Source organism: Lactuca sativa, chromosome 3 (genome assembly GCF_002870075.4).
Source record: "Lactuca sativa cultivar Salinas chromosome 3, Lsat_Salinas_v11, whole genome shotgun sequence".
Taxonomy (NCBI): domain Eukaryota; kingdom Viridiplantae; phylum Streptophyta; class Magnoliopsida; order Asterales; family Asteraceae; genus Lactuca; species Lactuca sativa.
Genome location: NC_056625.2, coordinates 106811353 through 106832998, shown reverse-complemented (window position 1 = coordinate 106832998; position 21646 = coordinate 106811353). Strand labels below are relative to the sequence as shown.

Here is a 21646-nt window from a genome sequence, read left to right as displayed (position 1 = left end):
GCCGCAGGGAAGACTACTCTAGACCCAGGTTAAAGTATTTAAGGCGTTCGTTGTAGCAGACTCATAAACTAATTAGAACTAGTGCAACTAGAGTCTTATCTTTTGCGAGATCCCGTCAGTTAAGGGACCCTCGTGCTGCGTATACTTATCTTTTGTAGTATACTTTGTTCGCAGCAGTATTCCTATAGTTACTCTAAAAAGTACTGTAACTCTGTTAAAAGTTGCACTGTTGTGTTTTGTCTGTAACGCCTTATGTTCAAATCTAATGTCTTTAGTTTCCGTATGATTCCGACTTTATCATACAACTTAAGTCAAATCGATCCATACAGTAACAGTTTCGTACGTACATCTCTTTCTCTAAAAACACCTTTCTAGCGAAGCCGTCATTCCAGAACACCGAAGTACTCATTCATGGAGTACCTCATGTCTCTAATCCTTTCCGAAGGAAATCTCAACACACCTTCCCGAAGTACCACTCATTCAGACGGACAGCTTAATGACTACTCAACAATAGAATGATAAGACCAAGCTCCTCACCTTTGAGAGTTCCAGTCTTATTCTTCAAGAAGACAGACTTCAGCGGGTACGATCATACCAGGACTAATGCACCGAATCCCATCAGAACTCCGCAGTTAAGCGTGCTTGGGCGAGGGTAATACTAGGATAGGTGATACCCAGGGAAGTCCTCGTGGTGCATACCTCGACAGGACTTCCATTAGAAATCATTACCTTCTGCCACACATAGATGAATCGGTTGACCCACCGCAAGGAACTATTTACTTTTCAGAAATAGGCATGAGATCCGAACATCATCAGTTATGAGTTTTAAAGGGGGATGTCCTGAAGACAATCTTCCAAACTCGATGCGGACACTACGAGTCCGTAGTGATACCTCTCGGATAGGACCAATACACCCGTAGTATTCATGAACTTAATGAATAGGGTACGCCATTCTTACTTGGATCAGTTCGTCATTGTCTTTTTGAAATAACTTACTTATCTACTCTCGTAGTAAGAAGGAAATCCTAAAGAGCATCTACAACAAACCCTGGAAACATTACGATCAGATAAGCTTTACGCGAAATTCTCTAAAATGTGAGTTTTTAGATTTGAAGAGTCGAATTCCTAATACACATTACCAGTAATGTGGGAATTCTTGAGGACCCTACCAAAAATTAAAACTGCTGAGAATTTGTCAAACACCGAGAATGCCGACAGGAATTCGCCAGATTCTAGGTCTCGCTGCCCTACTGTCGAAAGTTCATTCAGAACTCTTCGCGGATTACGAAACCTCTTATGACTTTGACTCAGAAGGGAGTGACCCTTGACTGGAAAAACAAGCAAGAGGAAGAAAACCTTAGAATTTCAAGTGAGAGGCCAATTCCTTTTGGAAATCTCACTCTGGGAAGGCTTGATATGCTTCGGAAAGCGTAGTAAGCCAAATCCAGAATAGTTAGGACCTCCGAGATTCTTGCTAGAATCGGTCTTGTAACTCACAAACCCAACCTACACCACAAACTAAATAACGTACATTTTACCCTTCACGTCTCGAACTTGAAACCGTACCTTTCTGTTAGGACTCTCGTAAGCCCACTCGACGAGATCGAGATCAACGAGATCCTCGCCTTCGTGGAAGAACCATAGTGACCCTCGACCGAGTGGTCAAACGGATGAAGCAAACACCATCGCCCATACATACGATACTATTAAACCTAAAAGTGTACATTAAATCTATTAGAAATATACATCAATACACATAAATTACATACATATTGAACCAATACCATTTCTCAATAATACCTACACACATATACATAAATAATTAAACCAATAAATTACACAAATACATAAGAGATAAAATCAATACATTACTTGCATATTGAAATCAAATACGCTTCTTAAATTGACAGCCAAACAAAGTGAGACTTACACACTTTACCAATCAATTGTACAACTCATAAAGTGTTCATCTAACAAAAAGAAAGTCTACAAGTCTCACTAAAATGTCATTCAAAGTACCCTCCTGCATTATACGAACACCAAGACGTGTTGTTGCTGCCGTTTCCTTCCATTGAGCATTCAAGCTAAAGAAGAATAATACTCAAAATGGATCTCAGTGGAACAACTAAATCATAAAGAAATATGAGAAATTTTACTCTTAATGCTGCCTCCAATCCTTCAAAGCTTCACCTCATCTCCCTTCTTTCTTCTTCTTCTTCGTGGCAGCCTAGAACCACCGGAGGTGGTTCTGTTTTCTGGTGAATAGCGAAGAGGTATCAGCCTCTCATTCTTTTCTTTTTTCCTTTCAAGAAGAAGCAGCCTCATCACATTTCTTGCTTCCTTCTTCATTACATGTGAAACATCAAACCCAAACACTCCATTCATTTCTGTCTAAAAAAGAAAAGAGAAAAGAAAAGAAAAACGGAGATACCTTCTTCTTTCATGCGATTGACCTCCAATCGCCGAACCATCTGCCCTCGCATCTTTCTCTTCTTCTTCCCTCGAGAAAACCCCTCCGAAGCCCACCCGCGTCGTCGCTGCTGCCTATCCCCTCCCGGAATCTCGTCGGACCCCTCCTTCCTTCGCACCTCAAAGCCAGAGGAGAACAAAAGTAGCCTCGCTGTTTCTCCATTCATTTCTTCGGCCTCGTCGACCCCAGAGACGTTCCCTCCTCACGATCGACTACTCGCCACCGAAACCTTCCTGTCGCTGCTCCCCATTCGCGTGTCCTTCATTTCTCGATCGAAATCCTCGCCTCGCATAGCTTCCATTCGTGATTCTTTTCCCTGATCAGACGAGGATCGAACCCCCCAAACGATTTTTGCTCCCGATTTGTTTTGCCTCCGTGTTTTCCCCTCGTGACTGCCTTCGTGTTCGTCGTATTTACCCTCATCGCTTCGTTCATTCTTTTCCTTTGCCCGATCAACAAAGGGCAAGGGGCAGAAAAAGCCCTAAAATCATTTGATTTTATAAACTGAACACATTAAACCCCTGCTGAACCGTTTATTCAAAATAAGTCCTTTCCCCCAAAACTTTGGTGTGTTTTAAATAAAACAACCCCTCCTTTGCTTATATATAACAAAATAAATTCCAATCTTCAAACTTTAATTCCAACTAGGAAAAGATCCGTGCTTTGCACGGAGAAGAATATGTTTGACGGAAATTCCAAGTATAAAAAAAATAAATCATAGAAGAATATGGTAGACGAAAATGATAACGAATAAAGAAAAATGGTTGTAAATAAGTAAAAGTAAAAATTCAGTGACAAAAATATAAAGAAGCAAAAAGAAAGTTGAAAAATTAAAAAAATTAAAAGTTTGTTAAAACATTAGTTGCAAAATTATAAAGTAAAATAAAGTGGTCAAATTATGAAGATGAAAAGTTTAAACACTAAAATATAGAAAAGATGTGGCAAAAGTCCTAAAATATAGAAAAGACATGGCAAAAGTAAGAAATAGAAAAGAATACTGTTCTTTTTGTTCTTTTTGTCCATGTGCTTTAATATATATATATATATATATATATATATATATATATATATATATATATATATATATATATATATATATATATATATATATAATTAAACCACTTCAGTCCCTTCCTTGATTTAATTTAACCAAATCAGTCCTACGTTGGTTAATTAAATTACCAAACAACCCCCAATAGATTAAATTTGTTACGAAACGCTCATGAAAGTATCTAAAAGTTCAAGAATTGTGGTCTTGCGATTTCTCACATCAAGCTTCTCAAATAAACCTATTCTGCACAAATCGAACTCACGCTTCAAGGGTGCCCATTTTTATAGTTTTGAATTATTTCGGCGATTGGGGGGGGGGGGGGGGGGGCTATATACTTTTTTTTATGCAAACAAATTATCCTTTTATGTGAAAATACAATAAATCTAGTTTAGAAAAATGTTATTTGACAATGTAACATAATGTTACAAATAAACTAGTACAAACTTTTCATATACATATTATAATTATTTTATCATGAAATAACTTGTCCACACAACAAATGCTACATGATACAAAAATACATGATTTTATTGGACATTGTATGTCATAAAAGGACTATCATAAAATTTGTAGTATTTCAAGGATTCAAACTAGTTCAATGCACATATATTTGTATGTTTAATTACATAAAGTTTATATATGTACATCCTTGAGACATACCTTTTTATATAAGCGAGTACATGACACTTTTACATACATACCAAGCACAATTGACTTTTATAAGCTCTATACAATGAAATTCATTACACATAGTGACTTATCCACAAATAAGTTAGGGCTGAGAGTTATTCACATACTTTTGTTAAGGGCTTTTTAGTGAGACTATATTCATTAGTTGAGTCTAAAAAATTAGCATACACACACTACTATAATTGTTAATCTTCAAAGCGAGATTCATATGTATAGATCTATATGGGGTTGACATTCCTACCTACGGTTGCTAGCTACAACCTCGACCGATCAATCGAAGCGGGTGATAAGTGTCTAGAATTGTCACTACAACGTTTAATGAAGCATTCTAGGGGGTACATTCAGTCACATAGCTCGATTATAGGCATCACTATAAGCATTAACTGGAATCCCTCTCTATCTCTTATGGTCCGTGTAAATGGTACAACAAACCCCAAATCTTGAGGGCGAAAAAAACAGCCCTAGCTCCAGATCATGCGCCAGATAGTTCGCCTCGTGAGGCTTCAACTACCTCAAAGCATAAGTGATAACATGCCCTCTCTGCGTCAATACTACACCCAAGCCCGAGATGGACACATCGCAATACACTAAAAAATCATCCATGCCCTCCGGCAGGGCTAAGATTAGCGCCTCGCATAATCTCTGTCTTAATGTCTCAAATGCGGCCTACTGCTCAGCCTCCCTACAAAAGACCACAACTTTCCTCATCAACCGGGTCAGGACACGACTATCTTGGAGAAGTCCTTAATGAATCTCCGATAATAGCCTGCCAGTCCCAGAAAGCTCCGATTCTCAGATGGAGACATCAGAACCTCCCACCTCATCACGCCTCTACCTTGGTCGGGTCAACCGAAATCCCATTCTGGTTGACAAGGTGCCCAAGAAACTGCACCTCGTGCAAGCAGAACTCGCACTTGGAGAACTTAGCATACAAGCTCTCCCTCCTCAAAGTATCCAAAACCTCCCGCAAGTGCTCCTCATGTTGCTCATGTGTCTTGGAATAAACCAAGATATCGTCAATAAAAACAATTACAGATCTATCCAACATCGGCCTAAACACGTGGTTCATGAGATCCATGAACGCGGCGGGTACATTGGTGAGCCCAAAAGGCATCACCACGAACTCATAGTGACCATCTCACGTCCAAAAAGTAGTCTTCTGCACATCCTCCTCTCTGACCCTCATCTGATGATAACCCGAACGCAAATCAATCTTGGAGAACCAAGATGCTCCCTAAAGCTGGTTAAAGAGATCATCAATCCTCGGGAGTGGGTAACGGTTCTTCACCGTTACCTTATTCAGCTCCCGGTAATCTATACACATCTGATGCGACCCGTCCTTCTTTTTCACAAATAAAATCGGGGCTCCTTAGGGAGAACTGCTCGGCCTAATGAATCCCTTTTCTAACAGCTCCTGCAGCTGTGTAGACAACTCATGCATCTCAGGAGGAGCCAACTGATATGGTGCCTTGCCTATCAGAGTCGCATCGGGGACTAGGTCGAACCTAAACTCTACCTGCCTCTCCGTAGGCATCCCGGGCAGCTCCTCAGGGAATACATCCGCGAACTATCATACCCCTGGCACATCGCCCATCGTCGCCTTACCCGCCTCCTGGGTATCGATAATGTAGGCAACATATCCAGCGCAACCCTGCTAGAGGTAGCGCCTAGCCATCGTTGTTGAACAACAGGGTGGTCCTCGTTGTGGCCTCTCGCCCTGAATAAACAACTCTCCCCCACTTGGGGTCCTGATTCGCACCATTTACTGCGTGCAGTCGATCACCGCCCCGTTGGGGCTTAGCCAATACATGCCTATAATAACCTTGTTCCCCCGCAACGGTATGGGAACCAAGTATACCAGGCAGCGCTCCTCGAACAATCTCAAAACAAAATCTCTAAAAATCTCTGATGCTCGTACTGACCGATCGTCCGCAATCTTGACCTCTAGAGGGCAATCCAACGTGCCCGGGGACTCAGGAAACCTCTTGTTGAGCGCAAGAGAGACAAACGATCGGGTAGCACCCGAATCAAACAACACTTGAACTGGAATACCATTCACATGGAACGATCCTAAACAGAGCACTTATATATTGTTGGGTTTTGAGCAAACTAGCACTCCTAAGGTGTTCATGCAACCCTAAAACCTTGGATCTATGTTTTACTAAGAATACATGCAACTTTGTTTTTCAAAGGTTCATAACCTATCTAGCATGGCATGGGGAACATTAAACATAATGGCTAGAAGAATTACATACCTTTCAATTTTGTGAGTTGATTCCTTGAAGTTTGATAGCCTAGCACCAATAATGTGAATGCCTCAAATGGAAATCACAAATCACCACAAACTTGGAAAAACCTTATGAGAGTGTATGTAGCTTATAGAAATCGGCCACCACCTTTTACACACACAACTAGTACCATTTCAAGCACCACAAGCTCCTTTATATAGTGTGGAGGATTAAGGTTACATCCATGTAAACCCTAATACCCATGACTCTTCCTTTCCAAGGATCCATGGGTTACAAGCTCCATGGACTCCCATGCATGCCAAGCCCATTCCATATGAGTATTACCCACACTTATATAAATACAAGAGCCCAAATTTAATTAGTCACCTTTTTTTATCACCAAATTAATTCTAAATTAATTTATGATCAATACTAATTAAATAATATGATTTCATATTAACATATTATAACTTATAATATATCAACAAATCATAAACATACAATTCTCAAAGGTTTAACCATAAATAGTTTGGGTGAAGTGCAACCCAAATGGACCATGCCGGGTTGGGTCAAGTATATACCAAATAAATTTATGGACTTAGACACCTTATCCAAAAGACTCCCACTTGGATAAGTCTAATAACTATATTTGCCTATATTACTTCAGGAACAAACTCGCAATCATAGCTCTCAAAACTCTGTTGAACTATGAAGCGCCATTTTAGATAAGTGATCATATAATCCTCTATTCTAGATATCAGCTGGACAAATACATGGAACAATGTCTTGTTATTGTCCAGCAGTTTGTTTCTTGATTTTCCGATTTGTTTGACATAGAACTTAATTGAACACATCAACTTAGTTCTGACCAGGCCCGGTACATGGGTCAACACAAAATGATCGAGGGGCCCATATATCGCTTCTAATCCAAGAAGGAACAGATAAACTTCGACTCACATGCTTGTTCTACTACTTGTTGAATTATACACAAAGGCACGTATTATAACATTGAGCTACCAATGTGTTTACGTACAATCAATGTATAACCAATTCATAGGCAACAAGTCATATATCTAGGTTTGAAGACTTATATGATATTACCATTTCACGATCACTCGAGATAAATTCCATGAAGTGATGCCAGTGAGCGTGGGTTTATTCCAATACTCATAACTTATGAGTACTCATCAATGTTGTAGCAACCATTGCTATGGCTAAACACTTTTAGTCATCTACAAGCCCAATTCATGATAGTCTTAATTCATACCTACTTCCGACGTATGACCGATTGTGGAAGTTTGAATAAAGTAATTTATTCTGGAAGTCAAAACATCTAAAGTTGAAACAATAGTAAATAATTGACAAAAGACAGTAACACCTTACTCGTAAATAAATACACCTTCTATTCATCATCAAATGTTGATTACATTTTACAAGTTTCAGAAATAGCTATCTAATCTGTAAAACTAATATCATCCTTCAGCCGTGTGCGTCTCGCATGCTGTAAGTGCCTAACCCTCGTCAATCCCTTCGTAAGGGGGATTTGCAGGATTCTCTTCTGATAATACCCTCTTTTCCATGAGGAGTCCTTCTATCTTGTGTCTTATGAAGTGAAATTTTCTGTCAATGTGTTTGGACCTGCCATGATCTCTTGGTTCCTTGGCTAAAGCAACCGCGCTATTGCTGTCACAGAAAATATCCATAGGCTCCTTGATAGCTAGTACAACTCCAAGGTCTCCGATGAAGTTCTTCAACCATATCGCCTCCTTTGCCGCTTCACTTGTTGCTATGTACTCTGATTCACAGCTCGAATCAACTACCGTCTCCTGCTTGGAACTTTTCCAAGTGATTGCCCCTCTATTTAGGATAAAGACCCAGCTCGACTGAGAGCGGAAGTTATCCCTATCAGTCTGGAAACTAGCATCACTATACCCTACTACTCTCAAGTCATTAGTCCCACCAAGGGTAAGAATCCAATCCTTAGTCCTTCGTAGGTACTTGAGAATATTCTTTACCACAGTCCAATGAGCCTTGCCAGGGTTCCCTTGATATCTGCTGACCATGCTCAAAGCACAGGCCACATCAGGGCGGGTACAAGTCACAATATACATGATCGAGCCAATAGCAGAAGCATGTGGCAATAGACTCATCTCAGCTATCTCAGCCTCTGTACTCGGGCTCTGAGTCTTGCTCAGTTTGGCATTGCTTTGGATCGGTAATTCTCCTTTCTTGGAGTTCTGCATGTTGAACCTTTTCAACACCTTATCCAAGTAGGTACCCTGACTAAGTCCAATTAGCCTTTTACTCCTGTCTCTTAATATCCTTATCCCTAGGATATAGGCAGCCTCTCCAAGGTCCTTCATAGCAAAACACTTCCCAAGCCAGGACTTCATTTCCTGCAAAGTTGGGATGTTGTTTTCTATGAGCAGTATGTTATCCACATACAACACCAAGAAGCTAACTATACTCCCACTAGATCTAACATAAACACAAGACTCATCTTCGCGTCTTGAAAATCCAAACTCTTTAACTTTCTCATCGAAACAAATATTCCATCTTCAAGGTGCTTGTTTCAATCCTTAGATGGATTTCTCAAGCTTACACACTCTATTCGGGTGCTATGTACTGACAAAACCCTCTGGCTGACTCATGTAAACATCCTCAGCCAACTTCCCATTAAGGAAAGATGTTTTGACATCCATTTGCCATATTTCATAGTCATGAAAGGAAGGAATGGCTAACATAACCCTAATAGATTTAATCTTTGCTACTAGTGAAAAGGTCTCATCATAATCAACTCCCGAAGTTTGAGAAAAACCCTCTGCAACTAGTCACGCCTTGTAAGTGTGTACATTACCATCCATGTCGGTCTTCTTCTTGAAGATCCACTTGCACCCAACTGTCTTACGACCTGGTACATTGTCAACCAACTTCCAAACTTGATTGTCATACATCGACTGTATCTCGCTGTCCATAGCCTCTTTCCATTTAGCAGCCTCAGGTCTTGCCATGGCTTCCGTGTAGCTGTTAGGTTCATCCAGATTTACTAGTGTACTATCATTGATAAATGTGTCACCAGTAATATGGAAACCATAGTAATGCTCAAGTGCATTCCTAACTCTCATGGAACGCCTCAGATATACAGACTCGTCAGTCGGTTCAACAAGAGTTTCCTCCTCAGGTTGATTGATAGGATTTGAGGTTCCTTCACCACTTGACTCTTGAAGTTCTTCAAGGTCAATTTGCATCCCACTGTGTTCCTTGGCTCATGAACTCTCTTTTTCATGAAAGACCCCTCCCCTTGATACAAAGACCACATTCTCAGTGTGTCTATAGAAGAGGCAACCAAAGGATTTTTGTGGGTAGCCGATGAAAATACACATCTCATTTCGAGGTTCGAACTTATCATGAGTATCGGGTCTCACAAAAGCCTCACAACCCCAGATCTTGATGTGGTCCAAGTTAGGAAATTTCCCAGTCCACATCTCATGAGGTGTTTTGGCAATCTTCTTTATAGGGAGCAAATTAAGGATATGGGCGGCAGTCTCTAAGGTATACCCCCAAAAAGAGATTGGTAGCGAAGCTCGACTCATCATAGAGCGAACCATGTCAAACAAGGTCCGATTACGCCTCTCAGCCACACCATTCAGCTGTGGTGTCCTGGGAGAATTCATTTGTGAGACAATCCCACACTCCTTAAGATAGTCGAGAAATTCTGTGCTAAGATACTCACCACCTCGATCGGATCAAAGCATCTTAACGTTCCTGCCCAATTGATTTTCTACTTCTTGTTTAAACTCTTTAAACCTATCAAACGTTTCTGACTTATGCTTGATTAAGTAGACATAACCATATCTACTATAATCATCAGTAAAAGTCGGGTAGTGGCAATTAGCATCCCTTGTGGCGGTTTTGAAGGGTCCACATACATCAGTATGAACAAGGTCCAACAAACCCTCACCCCTTTCACAAGAACCAGTGAAGGGTGATTTTGTCATTTTTCCAAGCAAACAAGATTCACAACTATCATCTAACTTTAGGTCAAATGACTCAAAGACTCCATCCTTTTGGAGATGGCTTATGTGTTTCTTGTTTACATGTCCAAGACGACAATGCCACAATGTTGCTTTATCCAAGCTAGTAGAAGAATCAATACACAACACATTATTTCCTAGGTTATCTACAATTGACACAGTTTCATACACACCATCACAAATTAATGCTTTAAAATAAAAAACATTATTAAAGAAAGCATTAATACTACCAATTTCATTATCAAAAGAAAAGCTAAACCCTTGTTTGTACAAACTATGAAAGAAAATAATATTCCTCACCATTTCGGAAGAGTAAAGACATTTATTCAAATCTAACTTTAACTCACTACTAAGCAACAAAGTATAAACTCAAATATTGGTAACAAGTGTAATCTTCTTATTCCCCATGATTAAGTTTATCTTCCCGTGCTCCACATCCTCACTTCTTCTTAGGCCCTGCAAATCACAACATATGTGAATACCACAACCTGTATCAAGGACCCAAGAGTTAGAATATGATGAGTTATTAGACAATATAATGTAAATACCTGCATGGGATGGTTTCACTTTTCCATCCTTGACATCCTGTAAGTACTTTGGGCAGTTTCGCTTCCAGTGCCCCTTATTCTGGCAATAGAAGCATTCAGCATCCTTAGGGATGGCAGAAGGAGTAACAGAACCACCTTTGGTTCCACTCGATGAGGAGCCATCAAGAGACTATCCCTTGGTACCCTTCGAACGGGTCTTCCTCTTCTTCCCTTTGCCTTGCCCGATAGCCAAAACACAGTTAGCTGTAGGAGTAGGAGTAGTAACAACCGACTTACCTTTAAGACCACTTTCGGCGGTCTTCAGAAGTCCTTGAAGCTTGCTGAGTGTGAATTCCTCCTTGTTCATGTGATGTGTCATGCGGAATTGATCATAACATGAAGGTAAGGAGTGCAAAATGATGTCAACTGCCAACTCCACAGGGAAGTTCACATTCAATTTTCTACAAACAGTCCACATACTTTTGCATTTTCTGCATGTGCCCCGTGATGGGTTCACCATCCTTCATTTGGGTTGTTATCATGGAGGAGATGATTTCATATCGCTCTCGATGAGCACTCTGATGGTAGCGATCCATCAAATCCTGGAGCATTTCAAAAGGATAGTAGTCCTTGTAGGACTTTTGGAGCTCGGCTGTCATAGTGGCCATCATGATGCATGCCACTTTGGTAGCATCTCTTTCATATGCTTCATATGCAGCGACCTCCTCAGGAGTAGCAGTCGGCTCAAGATCCTTAAGCTCCTTGTCGAGGACATATTCCTTGTCCTCGTAACGAGTGACCATCCTGATCTTCCATATCCAATCCATAAAGTTGGAACCATCGAAGATGACTCTCCCACAAAGGTTCATGAGAGAGAAGGAGCCAGTAGGGTTAGAGCCCAAAGCATTATTGGAAGACATCTGAAAAGAAGAAAGACAAGTTTAGATTAGATATATATAGTCCTTAATAAGACACCCAAATGTAATATTAATGCTAGGACCCAACATAATATATTATAACTTAGAAGAGGGATGTCGTAATCTAAGTTATAGCATATTTGAAGGTAGGTGAATGAAGATTCACCAATTTCCACCATGAAAACAAAATGAATTATTAAGTTTAATTGGTTTGAAATTCCTAGATTCTTTTGAGATTCATTGAACTTATCAATGACATGTTTTCAATCTCGAGTGTGCCCTTCAAGTTTTGTGGCTGGGATGCCGAGGATCACAAAACAAGGTGTGAATAACCATGCAAATTCACTTGGTACTCTTAATATTATCACCTAATCGATGTGCCGGTTAACCACACACGCTCCACCGATCTATGATAAACATTAAGTCACCCTTTGTTATCCTTACTAGTCCAAGTTAGTGTGCCAGTTAACCACACATGCTCCACCAACGACTTGGTAAGGTACAAAGTGTGAATTTCATGGGTTAGCACCATTTCATATTTTCCTAAAGTAACTAAAATTGGGAATTTATAAAACATTTAGTTACTTTATAATAATCATTATACTTTTAATGAGAATTAAAGTCATTGTCCTACCCGTTCGACTAACAACCCTCCACCGATCAAGGAAGCGGTGGGTGAGAGTGAACACCCATTAAGCTTCCATTTTATAGGCAACAACCTTATACCCCCCTTAAAGACCGACTTCATGAATAAGGCCTACTAGCGGTTAAACGAATTGATCTTTTACATATATATATATATATATATATATATATATATATATATATATATATGTATGTATGTATGTATGTATGTATGTAAATATTAACCATTAATCTTATAATAGTATAAGGGTTGAATTTTAACTTTTAAAATCCTAAGGGTTGGAATTTAAAGTGTGCGTCTTTACAAATTCCGAAACTTGAGAGCAAGTTTTGAAACTCTTCAAAACTTTTCATTTCATAACTTATGAGTTAAAGGTTCATAAAAGTGAAGACTCCTCATTTTTATGTAACTTATGTGTTTAAATATTCATTAAAGGAGGTGACCTTTGGAAATCCATAACTTGAGGACAAATTATGGATTCCATTAAACCACATAATTGATCAAGAATTAATTATTAAACAATTTAGCAAGTAATTCCTATGATCTAACAATAACTCATACGAACCTGAATATCAATATTAAAATTTCAAGAACATATGAACACATATAAACATGGAATTTTGATATTAGCAATAAATGGATTAAAACAACCATTACACCATCTAAAACAGGTTTTAAAACATCAAAACAGTTTAGGGTAATGTTTCTAGTCCATTTCCAACAGCAAAAGTCGAAAAACTGCATTCTGTGTCTCCTACTCGTCGAGTGCACGAACCTACTCGACGAGTAGGATGAATTTGTTCTTGGACTCGTCGAGTCCCCCCATGGACTCGGCGAGTCCACTGCCCAGACAGCTCAATTTTGCGACTTTTCAACAGTTTGCATCAAGTATTCAAGAAAACAATCCTAGGCTCATATACCACTGTTGGGTTTTGAGCAAACTAACACTCCTAAGGTGTTGATGCAACCCTAAAACCTTGGATCTATGTTTTACTAAGAATACATGCAACTTTGCTTTTCCAAGGTTCATAACCTATCTAGCATGGCATGGGGAACATTAAACATAATGGCTAGAAGAATTACATACCTTTCAATTTGTGAGTTGATTCCTTGAAGTTTGAGAGCCTAGCACCAATAATGTGAATGCCGCAAATGGAAACCACAAATCACCACAAACTTGGAAAAACCTTATGAGAGTGTATGTAGCTTATAAATATCGACCACCACCTTTTACACACATAACTAGTACCATTTAAAGCATCACAAGCTCCTTTATATAGTGTGGAGGATTAGGGTTACATCCATGTAAACCCTAATACCCATGACTCTTCCTTTCCAAGGATCCACGGGTTACTAGCTCCATGGACTATCCATGGACTCCCATGCATGCCAAGCCCATTCCATATGAGTATTAGTCCACACTTATATAAATACAAGAGCCCATATTTAATTAGTCACCTTTTTTATCACCAAATTAATTCTAAATTAATTTATGATCAATACTAATTAAATAATATGATTTCATATTAACATATTATAACTTATAATATATTAACAAATCATAAACATACAATTCTCAAAGGCTTAACCATAATTAGTTCGGGTGAAGTGCAACCCAAATGGACCATGCCGGGTTGGGTCAAGTATATACCAAATAAAGTTATGGACTTAGACACCATATCCAACATATATAACATATCAAAATCACATATAAAAGTTTAGAGAGAAGAAATCATACCCGTTACCACATCGGGTGCGACGCATGCCTCCTAGGCTGTCAACTGAAATGCTCGGCTCCACACCATTAGAGCCTCTGCCTTGACCTTTCGGCCATCCGTAACTTGCGTAGAGGCTGGAGTCGACGCCACCACTGGCGCTGTTGCTGCTGCTGTTGCTGTCAATCTAGGGCAGTTGGCCTTTTTATGGACCCTCTGATTGCAATGAAAGCAAATTAGATCCCTGCCAAAATGCCCCGACTTTCCGCACTTGTAGCAGCCTGATGATCCCGCCCTACAAGCTCCCTCATGTGGCCTGCCGCATTTCCTACAATGGCTTTGTCCTGGCTGGCCCTTCAACCTAGCATTGGATCCCTTAGGTTTCTTCCCTGAAACTCCAATACTTTGCTCTGTCTATGCCTTCCTCTTCCTGATGTGCTCTAAATCAATCTCTCTCTCCCTCGTTCTGGCAATCATGGACTCCAGGTCCGGGCAGGCTGAATAGTTGACATGCTCCCGAGTGTTAGCCCTAAACATATCATGATAGCGGGTCTTTCACATCTCTCATCCCTTGCATACTGAGGTACCAACAAGTCCCTCTCTCGGAACTTGGTGGTGATCTCCGCCACTGACTCCATAGTTTGTCTCATATCCAGAAACTCCCTGGCCAACTGCTAAAGCTCCACAGCTGGCGCAAAATCAGCCCTGAACCTGGTCACAAAGTCTGACCAAGTCATAGCCTCAACGACTGGGGCTCCCAGCGAGTCACCGAATGACACCCACCAATCCCTAGCTTTGTCCATCAAATAACCCACAGCAAAGCGGACCTTCAACCCCTCCGGGAAGAAGCTCGTCAACTGCGCAGACTCGATGTCCGTAATCCATTTCCTAGCTGCAATGGGGTCCTTTGCCCCATGAAAGTATGGCGCACCACTCCTTCAAAAGTCCTTGAAGGACAGTGCGCGCGTACCCGACTGGCTGGGTGCCAAGTCACTCCTGAATGCTCAGAGGCGATCCTCCATCAGCTCATTAATCCCCTCATTGATCGACCTGAAAATAACCGGGGTCGCTTCAAGGATACCTCTCGTGATCTCAGACACGATGAACTCACGTAGCCCGTCATCAACCTGCTCGGATCCCGCACCCGAGCCTGATCCAGAACCGAATCTAGACCCTGAACCTCCTGCTCCATGACGCATAACCACCATTTTGAAATTAAACATGTAAACGTCAGGGTCATACTCTCGAGAGGCGTCACATGCTCTGCAGGTCCTTGGTTCCATCTCAACCTCCCTTGTCTCGAGTACGGATCCTCTGTATCCAGTAGTATGGGCCCATACTACCTTCCAAATCTATCCGTACTTTCCTCAAGGTCTTCCGTGACTTCACCAAATTCCTTCTACCAATTCTGCTCTCCAAGCTAATCTCTTCCTAGGCTTGAGCTAGGGCCCTCTCCGACCTACTCTCCGCCATCAGCTGCACAAGGAGTCCCTACCCTCCTTCCCAAACTAGTTTGCGAATACTATTACATATCCACTTACTAGTTAGCTAAGGATAGTTAGAACCCCTATAAGCATAAAGCAAGCATCATTCGTGCATTGAGTAACCTAATGAAACATAACCCAATCAGGCAATCCTACTACTAACTGGACAGCCCTAGCATACGGCTCAATAAGCTCATACATCAGGCATATAAGGCATCCATCCTAGATCCTTAGTTCAATTCTAGCATGCAATTCTCAGAATCATATAATAGGCATACACGGCATCCTCCTAGATCCTTAGCCCTAATCTAGCATGCAGTTCTCATAATCATATCATAAAACATAACATAACAAGTATGGGTATCTTGGGGAAAACTTACTGGATCCCGGCCGGTCGCACGCATCACACACCTCATATGGGTATCTTGGGGAAAACTTACTCGATCCAAAGCAGGCTTCAAACTACTCAAAGTCGGCAGAAAAGTTATGCCGATAAGCGTCGATCAGACCTGGAGTTCTAGGTCGGAGATATGGTCCTCCTGAAGGTGTCGCCTTGGAAAGGCGTCATTCAATTCAGGAAGCGGGGCAAGTTGGGCCCAAGGTATATTGGACCGTTCAAGGTTATAGCCTGGGTGGGCAAGGTGGCATATAGGCTACATTTGTCAGCCGAACTTAGTCAGATACACAACACTTTCCATGTCTCTCAGTTGCGGAAGTGTCTGGTGGACGACTCAGTAGTAGTACACTTGGAGGACATTCAACTTGCGGAAGTGTCTGAATTACATCGAGCGGCCTGTAGCGATCCTCTACCGGAAGTCGAAGGATTTGAGGAACAAGAGGGTGGAACTTGTGAAGGTGCAATGGCAGCACCGGAAAGGATCAGAGTGGACTTGGGAGCCGGTGGAAGAGATGATGGAGCACTACCCCGAGCTATTTCAGGGATGAGCAGCAGACTTCGAGGGGGAAGTCTAAAATAAGTGGGGGAGATTTGTAGCACCTGGTTCTTGGTATGTATTCTTTGTAATTAAATCTTTAAATATTGCATTTTTGGCCTTGGACTCGGCGAGTTGAAGGACCAATTCGCCGAGTAGAAGCAGGATAAGACGCGGGGTCTAAGCTGTGGACTCAGCGAGTAGACCCTGTTTAGGCAAAAACCCTAACCTGGGTGTTTGCACCCTATTTAAACGCTCTAAGTTGGCCTCCTTTGTCCCTAACACTTCCAGAGAGCTGTAGTGCAAAACCTGTTGGAATAGTGTCTAAGGCTGTAACTATATTCGGTTGTGCATGGTCCTTTTGGGTTGCCTTCACCATAGCAACTTGATAGGATGATTTATTAAGAGAGAATATATATTATTAATATATTATGGGAATAATATAATGAATAATATATATGTTATTTGATTAATATAAGTCATAGAATTAATTAGAATTAATTTGGTGACTTAAAGAGATTAATTAAATAAAGGGGTATAAACTGTCAATTGTTTGATAGTTAAGCTTTAAACTGTAAATCCATTTGGATATACTATGGACGAATTCTAAGAGGATTAGGATAGCTAAAATCGTCCATTAGAGTTATCTAGGAATGGATTTGGATAGCCTTAAGAGAAGATTATCTGATAGGGACTTATCTGTAATCATTAAGGAATCTACAAGTATAAATAGACCCCATGACATAGGGAATTCGACACTTCTGAAAAAGCAAGAGAACTCTGGTCGAATTCCTCCCCTCTCCTCTCTCCCAAATCATCCTCCTTGCTTTGGTGTTTGTAAGCCATTAGAGGAGTGACATTTGTGACTCTAGAAGCTCAAAGACCTCAAGATCAACAAGGAACTCAAAGGTATGATTCTAGATCTGTTTTAATGTTCTTGTTTAACCTAATTAGGAATTAGAAGTCTTGGATTCAAAGCATGTTTATTAGAAAGCCTAGATCCAAGCGTTAGGGTTTTGCATGCGCACATAGGAAAGTTCTTATGGCTAAAACCCATCAGTGGTATCAGAGCCTAGCTTGGTTTTCTGTAAATTGTTGCTTGATTAACTGAAACAAACCTGCAAAATTCGAATTTTTGGTTTCTGAGTCATGGACTCGGCGAGTCTCAAAGTGGACTCAGCGAGTAGGCCTGACTCGGCGAGTCCATTTGTGCACTCGGCGAGTCCAGGCGTCAGGAATGGCCAGTTTCGGGATTTCTTTGTGTTTATCTTATCTTAACTTACCATAAACTAATTAGATCAACATTAATTCGTTTTTCTGATAAATATAACTATTATCTTGATCTAGTTAAAGGTAATTATCAACTAATTAAATATTTAATTTCCTTATATGATAATTAATTAATTATTTTGATTATTTTGGTAATTATCTTAAAAAGAAATCTTGAATAAATCAAATATAGATAATTAGGATATTAATTGTTAATTGGAATTATTTGTTATTTGATCCTCCATGTTTTAAATGTTTAAAACCTACCCTCATGTTTTGAAATTTACTTTTGTGATTAAAAGTTTTAATTTAGACAACTTAAATTTCAAACCCTAGATTTTAAAAGTTTTAAAATACAACCCTATACTAATATGATATTACTAGAATAATATATATATGTATAACTAAATGCTAGTCTTACCGTTAGTAGGCCTCATTCACGAAGCCGATCTATAAGGTGGGTATAAGGTTGCGGCCTATAAAATGGCGCTTAATGGGTGTACACTCACACCCACCGCTTGCTTGATTGGTGGAGGGTCGTTAGCCGAACGGGTAGGATAGGGCAACCTCATCCTCTCATTAAAAGTATAATAAGAAATACAAGTAACTACACATATTTCAAAATTTCCCAATCCTAGTTACTTTAGGAAAAGTGAATTGATGCAATCCCATGAAATTACACTTTGCACCTTGCTAAGATGTTGGTGGAGCGTGTGTGGTTTACCGGCACACTAATTGGTTCTAAGCGAAGGTGGCAAAGGGTGATTCGTTGTTTATCATAGTTCAATGGAGCGTGTGTGGTTTACCGGCACATTGAATAGGTGATTGTTACAATGAAGGCGCCATGTGAATTTGCATGGTAATTCACACCCGCTTTGTGATCCTCGGCATCCCAGTCACAAACAAGAGGGGCATATCGAGATTTAAACATGCCATTGAATAGTTTCAATGAATCTCATCCCAACCTAGGAATTCTCAAAAACACTTAGGACTAATAGTTTAAGTTTCGTGATGGAGAATTAGTGAATCGTCATTCACTTACCTTCAATTTATTTGCATGTTAGATTACGGCATCCCTTTTCTAGTATGTAAATGTTATTGTTGGATCCTAGCCCTAATTTTCTTATTGGGTGATAATTAGGGATTCTCATTCTAATCTATCTTTGTCCTTTTCTAATTGTAGATGTCAAACGCAAACAACGCTGCTGCTAGTTCTTTCACGTTGATGAGCCTTTGCCAAAAGGTCACCTTCGATGGAACGAACTTTAGCGAATGGATAAGATACATTCGCACCATTGCTCGCTATGAGGATAAGGAGTATGTCCTCGATGAGAAGCTCGAGAAAATCAACCCCGAAATTGCTACTCCCGCCGAAATCACCGCCTTTGAAACTCATGAGCGAGATGCAACGAAGGTACATTGCATCATGATCGCCACCATGAACTCCGAATTCCAAAAGTCCTACGAGGACATGTACCCGTACGAGATGCATCAAGACTTATTGGAGAGGTACCACCAAAACGCGAGACAAGAGAGGTACGAGATCTTCACTAACATGATTTCCGCGAAGATGGGTCATGGAGAATCTCTTACCGTGCACTTGCAAAAGATGCAAAGGTATGTCGACCGCCTTCGCAAGTTAAATGTTGACTTCGGTGAGGATTTGGCGATCGACATGGTGCTTCACTCTTTGCCTCCGATGTACAATCAATTTAGGATGACCTACCACATGAACAAAGAAGAGGTCACCCTAAGCAAGCTCCAAGGTCTCTTGAGGGTTGCTGAGAGCAACTTTAAAGACAAGTCTGTTGCACCTACTCCCAATCCGCCCGCTGCTCCTGTCTTAGCTATTGGACAAGGGAAGGGAAAGAAGAGGAAAGCTTCATCAAAGAACCATCGCAAGGTGAAAGCCCGAGATGGTGCCTCTTCTAGTGGGACCAAAGTTGATCCCGCCAAGCCCTGCTCTAACCCGAAGGAGGCAGAGTGTCACCACTGCCACAAGATAGGACATTGGAAGAGAAGCTGCCCGGATTACCTGCAAGCAATCAAAGAAGGAAAGATCAAGCCATCTTTCGCAGGTATATATACAATCAAATCTAACGATTCTAATCATGCTATTTCTTGGGTTCTTGATACCGGTTGTGGTTATCACATTTGTTCTAATGTGCAGGGACTAAGAAGAAGTAGGGATGTGGAGCAAGGAAGGATAAATCTAATCATGGGGAACAGAAGATCGTCGCCTGTAACCAAGATTGGAGTGTATTCCTTAGTGCTTAGGAATAGTTTAGTTTTAGATTTGAACAATTGTTGCTATTCGCCAGAAATGGCAAGAAACATCATTTCATTTCATGGTTTATTTAGACAAGGATTTAGATTTTCTTTTAATAATGAGAATGGTTCTATTTTGGCTTATCTAAATGGTGTCTTTTACTTTGAAGCTATACCATGTAATGGAATATATGAAACTGTTATGATTGTTGATAACTTTGGAAATGATGTTTTGAATATTGATTCTTCCACTAGTATGGATAAAGCATCCTTTTGGCATTGTCGTCTTGGACATGTCAACAAGAAACGCATAGCCCAACTCCAAAAGGATGGAGTGTTGGAGTCATTCGACCTTAGGGAAGATGACACATGCGAGTCTTGTTTGCTTGGAAAAATGACTAAGTCGCCCTTCACAAGTACTTGTGAAAGGGGCGAGGGTCTATTAGACCTAATACATACCGATGTATGTGGACCGTTTAGATCAACCACGAAGGATGGGAACCGCTTCTATGTGACTTTTACCGATGACTATAGTAGATATGGGTATATCTACTTAATAAAGCAAAAGTCAGACACCCTTGAAAAGTTCAAAGAGTTCAAGAATGAAGTGGAGAATCAATTGGGCAGGAAAATCAAGATGCTTCGATCCGATCGAGGAGGAGAGTACCTAAGTCTTGAATTCCACGATTATCTCAAAGAGTGTGGAATAGTTTCGCAATTGACGCCTCCTAGGACACCGCAGTTAAATGGTGTGGCAGAAAGGCGTAATCGAACCTTATTGGATATGGTTCGCTCTATGATGAGTCGCGCTTCACTACCAATCTCTTTTTGGGGGTATGCCTTAGAGACTGCCGCCCATATCCTTAACCGAGTCCCTACTAAGAAGGTTGCCAAAACACCTCACGAGATGTGGACAGGGAAGGCTCCCTCGTTGGCACATATCAAGGTTTGGGGTTGCGAGGCTTTCGTAAGACGAGATACTCACGACAAGCTTGAACCGAGAAGTGAGCGATGTATTTTCATCGGCTACCCGCAGACATCCTTTGGATATCTCTTCTATAGACCGAAGGACAATGTTGTCTTCGTTGCGAGGAGAGGAGTTTTCCGAGAGCGAGAACTCATAAGCCAAGGAGACAGTGGGAGGCAAATCGAACTTGAAGAGATTCAAGAGTCGATGGATGAAGGAACCTCTACCGCTGGCACTCAACCCGAGGAGGAAACTCCGGTTGAACCAATTGACGAATCCTTACCTCTTAGACGTTCCGATAGAGTTAGAGTTCATCCCCAGTTCTATGGCTTTCATATTACTACCGAAGGGGACACGTATATTAGTGATGGTACACTAGTAAATCTTGATGAACCTAATAGCTACAAGGAAGCCATGGAAGGCCCGGAGTCTGTAAAGTGGAAAGAGG

General features: G+C 40.7%; 1 long non-coding RNA gene and 1 pseudogene across 1 annotated transcript; one reads left to right on the top strand and one right to left on the bottom strand.

Annotated features, from left to right (window-relative positions):
* The first annotated feature begins 581 nt into the window (after nucleotides 1-581).
* On the top strand, nucleotides 582-700 carry LOC111898084 (5S ribosomal RNA; annotated as a pseudogene).
* Nucleotides 701-1879: 1179 nt separating this feature from the next.
* LOC122197048 (uncharacterized) lies at nucleotides 1880-3266 on the bottom strand. The gene is made up of 3 exons (XR_006189829.2): nucleotides 2432-3266; nucleotides 2157-2343; nucleotides 1880-2084 (listed from the first exon to the last, which is right to left on the bottom strand). It is a non-coding gene; the product is annotated as an uncharacterized LOC122197048 (long non-coding RNA).
* Between the last annotated feature and the right edge of the window lie 18380 nt (nucleotides 3267-21646).